This window comes from Mizuhopecten yessoensis, unplaced genomic scaffold (assembly GCF_002113885.1).
Source record: "Mizuhopecten yessoensis strain PY_sf001 unplaced genomic scaffold, ASM211388v2 scaffold5011, whole genome shotgun sequence".
NCBI lineage: Eukaryota > Metazoa > Mollusca > Bivalvia > Pectinida > Pectinidae > Mizuhopecten > Mizuhopecten yessoensis.
The window spans coordinates 45,800-55,578 of record NW_018405835.1 but is presented as its reverse complement, the minus strand read 5'-3'; the positions used below and the strand labels follow the sequence as shown (position 1 = coordinate 55,578).

General features: G+C 35.6%; 1 long non-coding RNA gene across 1 annotated transcript in view; it reads right to left on the bottom strand.

The window, feature by feature from the left end:
- Positions 1-704: 704 nt before the first annotated feature.
- The window catches only part of LOC110450163, a 46,676-nt gene continuing 37,601 nt past the window's right edge, over positions 705-9,779 (bottom strand). The window contains exons 3-4 of the long non-coding RNA XR_002462938.1: positions 1,901-1,963; positions 705-925 (exon numbers count right to left, since the gene is read on the bottom strand). This is a non-coding gene — a long non-coding RNA (uncharacterized LOC110450163). The remainder of the gene's footprint in view (positions 926-1,900; positions 1,964-9,779) is intronic.

Sequence of the window (9,779 nt, the reverse complement as noted above, 5' to 3'; positions counted from 1 at the left end):
AATACCTCCGTACTTCCACGACTGTACCAGTAATAAGCCGAATACCTCCGTACTGCCCCGACTGTACCAGTAATAAGCCAAATACCTCCGTACTTCCCCGACTATACCAGTAATAAGCCGAAGACCTCCATACTTCCACGACTGAACCAGTAATAAGCTGAATACCTCCGCACATCCACGACTGTACCAGTAATAAGCCAAATACCTCCGTACTTCCCCGACTCTACCAGTAATAAGCCGAATACCTCCATCCTTCCACGACTGAACCAGTAATAAGCTGAATACCTCCGCACATCCACGACTGTACCAGTAATAAGCCGCATACCTCCGTACTTCCCCGACTGTACCAGAAATAAGCCGAATACCTCCATACTACCACGACTGTACCAGTAATAAGCCGCATACCTCCGTACTTCCCCGACTGTCCCAGTAATAAGCCGAATACCTCCGCACTTCCACGACTGTACCAGTAATAAGCCAAATACCTCCGTACTTCCCCGACTATACCAGTAATAAGCCGAATACCTCCATCCTTCCACGACTGTACCAGTAATAGGCCGAATACCTCCATACTTCCACAACTGTACCAGTAATAAGCTGAATTCCTCCGTATTTCCACGACTGTACCAGTAATAAACCGAATACCTCCGTACTTCCCCGGCTATACCAGTAATAAGCCGACTACCTCCATACTACCACGACTGTACCAGTAATAAGCCGAATACTTCCGTACTTCCCCGACTGTACCAGAAATAAGCCGAATACCTCCATACTACCACGACTGTACCAGTAATAAGCCGCATACCTCCGTACTTCCCCGACTGAACCAGTAATAAGCCGAATACCTCCGTACTTCCACGACTGTACCAGCTGGTATCAAACCTAAGAATTGCGGAAGGCCATGTCCCATCATGTTTACATCAAACTAAATAAATAAACGGCTGATTTATTATAAAACTGTCTGTATGATTAATTAATCACTAATTACTTGTTCAATTCTGAATCACGGTACATTTTACAAACACCAAAGATTTCATTCTTGCATATAATCTGATACATCTTTAGAATCACAAATAAATATATTATTTCTATAATTGCCACATCTATAACATTGTTTTTTCTGTAGATCTGTATAACAGTGCTATCACACAAACCACAAAGTGCATGCTTTGTGTATAAGTAAGTCTACAGGGATAACCCTCCCCCAGGTAAAATACATGGTATGTTTGTATAAATATGTCACACAGCTGAACACATCTGTCTTAACAGACCAACAGAAAGTGTGTGTGTGTGTGTGTATTCATATCAATTTGTAGAGAAATTATCGTATTTTTAGTTTACGTGCATTATGTGGTCGCCTTGATTTATCTCCTCTGTTTTTCGGCTGAAACCAGCGCCATCCTTTGGAGATGTCACAGTACAACTTTGTTTATTTACTCAACAAAGTTAAATTACAGAATTGAATGTCTTAATCATTGTAATTCGTATCTCATACAGTACAAGCTTAAATGAACTACAAAACAAAACTGAGCATGCACTGAATTTGGCCTTCTTTGTATTCCCACAGAATCGTTCTGATACTAGAGTAAGCTACAGAAAATATTGTATTGGAATGCAACATCGAAATGATACATTCATATATTGCAATCTCCTTTTGTAATTAACGTAATGATCGTGAAGACACTATTTAAAGACTGTATCTCCACATGTGAAATTTTCTTAACAAGCAATATGGCTTTCTTTTTCAAACAGACTTTTGACAAACTTTGTCTCTATTTCATTATTTTTACTTTTTTCAACAAAACTGAAGCATAACTTCACAAAGGTAGCTTGTCACAGTGATATCTGTGTGACAGCCTCTATATGTTTATGGGAACACAGTAAACAATCTGTTACCTACCCTTTTTGTGTCTGTAACCATGACCGAGTTGGAGGAAGCTGGCGTGGCGTGTGACCCTCGGGCCTACGGAACAAAAAAGGACATGTTTTAGGTAAAATAACAGTCAAACCCTACTGAACCATGCATTTGTTTCATTATCCAAATTTTGTATTCCAACGACAATTCTTACTAAGAGAGATATTGTACATCTAAGTACTTGAGTATATAAAACATACATAAATGCTGTACCTGGTAATTGTACATCTAAGTACTTTAGTATATAAAACATACATACTTTGCTGTACAATGCTGTACCTGGTAATTGTAAACACAGGAATAATAAATATTTCACTGGTTCAAACCTTCATTTGCTAATTCCCATAACAAAACAAGATTTTAGCTTTCCTTCCCAAAACAGCCAGATGAAATCTGATATATTATGCAGGTTGGATGGTGTATATTTTTTAACTATCAACAGTTAAAGCAAGTCTTAGTGAGAACATCAATGTTTTGGATTGGAATGGCTGATTTGCCGATGAGTATGACATAAAATGCATTAAAAGCAAGCCCCTCAGATGTAGTAAATCCAGGCTATCATTACAAATACCTTTTAAGATGATGCAAAGTTTTATAACATTAAGTGGAATTTATTTATGAAATGTTTTTAATGCTGTAATAAAGTCAGGTGAGTGTTCAGGTGCAAATATAAAGTCAGCAAATTACTTTGCAACAAAATATTCTGAATAATTGAAGGGTCCCAATAGGCCTGTATCAACGGTTCATTTGTTATTCCTTGCTGTTATCACATCTGTGACCTTCAAAGTGTGTCAATGTCACATTTATTTAAACAACATTATTACTACAGACTAAGTACAATCACTCTACAATTTATATATTTTAACTTCTATTTCTCATGTGACCTTCACAATAAGTCAAAGTCATTCTCACAAACGTAATATCCATTTACCATGGCATGCTGCAGGCTAAATATCATGACCCTAGGCGTCCTGGATATTTAGACATCAACACCCTGTAACCCTTATTTATTTGAAGAAACTTGATAGTCTTTCATCCATGCACACTGCTGGTCAAACATTTAGAAGAAATTGTTTCAAGGTTTTAAATGATCTGACTTCTTTCACATTTAAAGTGGGTCAAGGTCATTCATTAAACAAACCTGATAGCCTTTCCACCCAGCAAGCAACAGGCCAAATATCATGATGATAGGTCTCCTGGTTATGTATTGTTTATATATTTGACTCCTGTGACCCAGAAGGTCACACATTTGATAAAAATTAAAAAAACATCATCTAAGCATATTGTTGGCTTAATCATAACCATTGATTGGTTATTCAGGAAATATTTGTATAACAATTCTAAGACATTCAATCTGTGACCTAGCAAGTAGTTCAAGATCATTCATTTGAATAAATTTGATAGCCTTTTATCCTATCATACTACTGGCCATTACTCTATAGGCCTCTTTGTTAGGCAGAAGAATTTGTTTAAAGTAAACATTGTCTCTGGATGGACAGACAGTGCACCATCAAATACATTATAAGCTCACTTGGCCCTTACTTAAGGCCAGGTGATCTAACAATGAAAAAATACATAATGACCATAGGCACTATGACACAATAATGTAGCATTTCTCCCAGTGGCTGCGACCAGTTGTAAGCTGTGGAGGTTTATTCACCTATATATTTACATGTTATGCATACAGGTCAAGTATGTATGCCTAGAGGTAAGAACTAGACCACAGGTATGTGGCATGCATTTTACACACCTGACTAGTGTATGTACATAACTTTACTGATTTACATTTTCCTTGTTATGCATCGATCATGTACATATTTGTTAAATTTTTCCACATTATGTGTCAGGCGTTACATATTTGAACATTTTGTCACGCTGTAGATTTAAACAGTGACATCATTGTGACATGAGATAGGGCAGGAATGATGATCGTATACTCAGCACAAAATAATGTCGCCTTGATCTTCCCCTCCGTCTGTTTGATTTCAATTTCCAGTTAAGTTTTGTGTTAACTGTAACACCTTCCATCTTCACCTTATCTTGTTTATTCCCGAGCTATATACCTTGTATTTCCATTCTCTGTAACCTTTCCAAAATTGTTTCTTTTATTCTTATTTATAATTTCCATTTCTATGGTATCAAATCACAATAATATTAACATTTAAATAGAACTTTACAGATTGAATAGCCATTCACTGAGGGAAGATATTCCATACATAAAAGGAGGCTAGCTACAAGCAATGACATCTGTAATGAATTGCCAGGGGCAGGTCACCCAGTAGTGTGGACTCTTTGCTGTTGACCAAAATGTCAGGGTTCAACTTCAGCTACAGGTACCATAGTTTGCTGTATCTAGTAACAAGAAATTTCAACAAAAAATTTCCAGTCCTTCCATGCAGCTGTATGGCTATCACTAAGTAATCGTGTAACGGTTTATTTGTTTGTGCTTTTTTCAACGTTCTATTAACAGCTATGGTCATTTAAGAATGTGTAAGGTTTCGGTTGTGGAGGAAAGCCTGAGTACCGAGGGAAAAACCATGGAGGCCTCAAACCCACGACCCAGTGGTGGAGGGCTATAGTGATCGATCGATCCAGACGGTTAGACGCCTAAACCAATTTTCCAGTCCTTCCATGCAGCTGTATGAATGGGTATCACTAAGTTATCATGTAATATCCTGGTGTCCTGGAGGGAGGGTGTCATTAATGTACTTGTTTAATGATGACATAATGGCTGTTTTAAGGGAAGCTAGGCTCAGACTTGACAACTCTACTGGGGCAATAGACGACGGTCATCAGACTTATACACTGAAGTATAGAGCTAAGATATTAACTCATTCACCCCTGAAATTTCATAATGAACTATTAAATTCCAACCTTTGAATTGGAAGAGTTCAAATGTGTCTTTAGCGGTGAATGAATTTTTTGGAAAACTATAGGCTCAGACTTAGAAGTTATAACTCCACAGCTTTGCAGAATTATTAAGCTGACGACATAGGCTCCAACATACTTTCCATTCTGAAGAAATAAGTGGACAACCACTGGTGGACCCTTACCGTGTATTTTTTTCATTTTTTCGTTTAATTTTCAAAAATCGTTTAGTTGTTCTCTTTTTGAGTGTATTTTTTGGATTATAGTTTATATTTGACGAGTNTTACTTTGTTATTAAGTTGACACAACCAGGGAGGGACCAGTAACTTTGCTATTAAGTTGACACAACCAGGGAGGGACCATTTACTTTAAGTTGACACAACCAGGGAGGGACCAGTTACTTTGCTATTAAGTTGACACAACCAGGGAGGGACCAGTAACTTTGTTATTAAGTTGCCACAACCAGCGAGGGACCAGCAAAAGTTCAACTCTGATTAAGTTGCCACAATCTGGACAATAGCTGAACTACAGGACAAGTTATGCCTGTGAAGTTCAACATACTCAGACACAGACCGTCACTGCAAATGGTATAATGGAATAGTCTGGACATCAAGGCTAATGAACAGTAGATTGTATCTGTCCAGTCATCAACCTGTACCATGAACTGACCAGTCCGGATCAACCCCAGGGGGCAGTAACTATACCTCTGGGCTAAGTGGGGTCAATTTGTTGTTGTCATAAACAAAAAGTTTATCTTGTTTTGGATAAAAAGCACACCAAAAGCCATCCCATTCTGCTTACAGCTATACTCCACAGACCCACATAGTACGATGCCGATAAATATGACAACCTTTATATATAGTTATTACGATGATGAATTATAGCTATAAATATCTACAAACCTGACAATTTTTCTATGTTTGTGTTTTATGTTCATGTATTTTAAGTTGTTTTGTTATGGTTTAGATATACTAGGATGTTGTACTGTTGTATACATGTACAGTAAACAACTTAAGTACAATAAAAACAAACCTTTGACCCTTTAACCCTTTGACCTTGATGGATGACAACCCAATTTCATACTTGCCAACTCTCCCTATTAACAAGGGAGACTCCCGATTTTAGACGTTAGTTTGCTAAACTATTCCTATATATTCTAAGATCTTATAATTTCATCTGAAAGAACAACTCAAAATATGTCATTTTAAAGAGTTATATACACACAATGTTATTATGTCTCTAGGGGGTATATATACACACAATGTTATTATGTCTCTAGGGGGTGTATATACACACAATGTTATTATGTCTCTAGGGGGTATATACTAAGATCTTATAATTTCATCTGAAAGAACAACTCAAAATATGTCATTTTAAAGAGTTATATATACACAATGTTATTATGTCTCTAGGGGGTATATATAAACACAATGTTATTATGTCTCTAGGGGGTATATACTAAGATCTTATAATTTCATCTGAAAGAACAACTCAAAATATGTCATTTTAAAGAGTTATATACACACAATGTTATTATGTCTCTAGGGGGTGTATATACACACAATGTTATTATGTCTCTAGGGGTTATATATACACACACTGTTATTATGTCTCTAGGGGGTATATATACACACACTGTTATTATGTCTCTAGGGGGTATATATACACATAATATCATTATGTCTCTAGGGGGTATATATACACACGATGTTATTATATCTCTAGGGGTTATATATACACACGATGTTATTATGTCTCTAGGGGTTATATATACACACACTGTTATTATGTCTCTAGGGGGTATATATACACATAATATCATTATGTCTCTAGGGGGTATATATACACACGATGTTATTATATCTCTAGGGGTTATATATACACACGATGTTATTATGTCTCTAGGGGTTATATATACACACAATGTTATTATGTCTCTAGGGGGTGTATATACACACAATGTTATTATGTCTCTAGGGGGTGTATATACACACAATGTTATTATGTCTCTAGGGGGTATATACTAAGATCTTATAATTTCATCTGAAAGAACAACTCAAAATATGTCATTTTAAAGAGTTATATATACACAATGTTATTATGTCTCTAGGGGGTATATATAAACACAATGTTATTATGTCTCTAGGGGGTATATACTAAGATCTTATAATTTCATCTGAAAGAACAACTCAAAATATGTCATTTTAAAGAGTTATATACACACAATGTTATTATGTCTCTAGGGGTTATATATACACACGATGTTATTATGTCTCTAGGGGGTAAATATACACACAATGTTATTATGTCTCTAGTGCTATATATACACACAATGTTATTATGTCTCTAGGGGGTATATATACACACAATGTTATTATGTCTCTAGGGGGAATATATACACACAATGTTATTATGTCTCTAGGGGGTATATATACACACACTGTTAATATGTCTCTAGGGGGTATATATACACACAATGTTACAATGTCTCTAGGGGGTATATATACACACATTGTTATTATGTCTCTAGGGGTTATATATACACACAATGTTATTATGTCTCTATGGGGTATATATACACACAATGTTATTATGTCTCTAGGGGCTATATATACACACGATGTTATTATGTCTCTTGGGGGTAAATATACACACAATGTTATTATGTCTCTAGGGGTTATATATACACACAATGTTATTTATGTTTTACTTTTTAGCATGCAGAATCTCCTCCATGGACATTTCAAAAAGTTGGCAAGTATGAATTTACTCCGGTGGAGAAATTGATGTTGTTATAGACTATTGGGAAAATATAAACTAAATTTGTTGAGTTCATGAGATATCTTGTACACAACATACCCCCTCTAGTAAGTACAGCAGGGGTAGGGGGTACGAGTTGGGGGGTAATTAAAACATGTACATGTAGATGTTTTTTTGAAAATTAGCCAGGTAATAAATACAACCTTGAGGTAAATAAGTTATCACTATTTCAGTTATATTAGAAAGTCATCCCTTTTGACCAGATCAAAAGTGACTGCTATAGCAAGCTAGAGAGGTAACAATTGAAACAGGCTCCACCTTCAAATCAAAGCCAACTGATATTACTTTCCATCACCTTTGGACTAACAGACAGAGTGACTGACAAGAATAAATTGGTTTGCACCTCATATTTGATTTCTTCATGAAGATTAATCACAAACTAAGGAGAAGAAGAAGACAAACAGTAATCTGTGACCAGCCCATCAATTCATGACAGTATATTAACTGTGTCCATCACTTTAACTGTTACGATGGTGTCCTGTATACGTATTTCTTATCTTATACTCCAATGAGTATTATTACATGTATACAATGTAATTATATTGTATATTAGTGAAACACTGAAATTTGTAGGATGTTCATAAACAGCTTTAAAATTATACTTCACTTTATCATTAAGTAAATACACGTTGTAAATAACTAAGAAAGAATTGATGACGAAATTTCATAAATTACGGGAGCACGTAATTAGGTCAATGAATACGTGTTTGGTGACAAGTTGTGTAACATATAGACAGATCAACCACAGTCTCTGTCGAGAACATCTAATTGTATAATTTTAATAAATATAAATGTTGACTTTATTTCTTTTTAATTTCACCTTCTGCAAGCTGAATGCAATTGTGATCCAAATGTAAACTAACACCTTTCACCATGGAAAATTGATATGTATATCAGATTACAAATACATTGACTTGAATGAGCTTTCTGACGAATAATTCATCATTCCAATGTTGAAAATAACCACAGCCCTTATGAGATTCTTACAGTGTGTTGTACATTATAATGAAGGTTTTGTGAAGTGTAGTGTATCAATTCTCAGGGAATTAAAGGAAGGATAAACACATGTCTGTATGACATTGGACAAACGACCTTGAACATCTGCCAGAAACACCCAACATAACTGTCTGTCATTACTCAGATCATTTCCATTCTATGAAGTGTTATAAGAATTTGCAGGTAATGCATTTGTATACATGTGGTTGTACTCCTTCTTCTTCTCCCCATGTAAAACATTTGACCTTGAACTTTGACCTTTACATGACAATGGTCCCTTCCTATAGTAATTAAGTCTATCTTGCTGCAATTTTTGAAGTGTTATACACCAGAATGGTTGCCAAGTGTTTTACGCCACTCCCCAGTCTACTTAAACATGAATGAGATCTGAATCTATTTCTATACAGCTCCTGTGTAATGTTAATGAGATCTGAATCTATTTCTATACAGCTCATGTGTAATGTTAATGAGATCTGAATCTATTTCTACACAGCTCCTATGTAATGTTAATGAGATCTGAATCTATTTCTATACAGCTCCTTTGTAATGTTAATGAGATCTGAATCTATTTCTATACAGCTCATGTGTAATGTTAATGAGATCTGAATCTATTTCTATACAGCTCCTTTGTAATGTTAATGAGATCTGAATCTATTTCTATACAGCTCCTTTGTAATGTTAATGAGATCTGAATCTATTTCTACACAGCTCCTATGTAATGTTAATGAGATCTGAATCTATTTCTATACAGCTCATGTGTAATGTTAATGAGATCTGAATCTATTTCTACACAGCTCCTATGTAATGTTAATGAGATCTGAATCTATTTCTATACAGCTCCTGTGTAATGTTTTGGTAACAGAATTAACTACCAATTCCAAATAACGTTGTCTCCAATCTTTTGAATTTTAACATTGAATTCATGAGTGACTTGACTGGAAAACATCTGTAAGCATCTGAATGCCCCCTAAGTTGTTAAAATGATGGAAATGGCTGACCTATAAATAGCAAGTGACCTTGAGATCCTGAACTTGTCTGAGATATTTATGTACCTGACCTTCGTATAAAGTTTGATGAAAATCTGTAGAGAAATTTAGTCGGCAGAGTTACAAAAATGAATCTTGATATTATGTCATGTGATGCAAACAGGGGACAAACACGGGACAAACATGGGTTACCT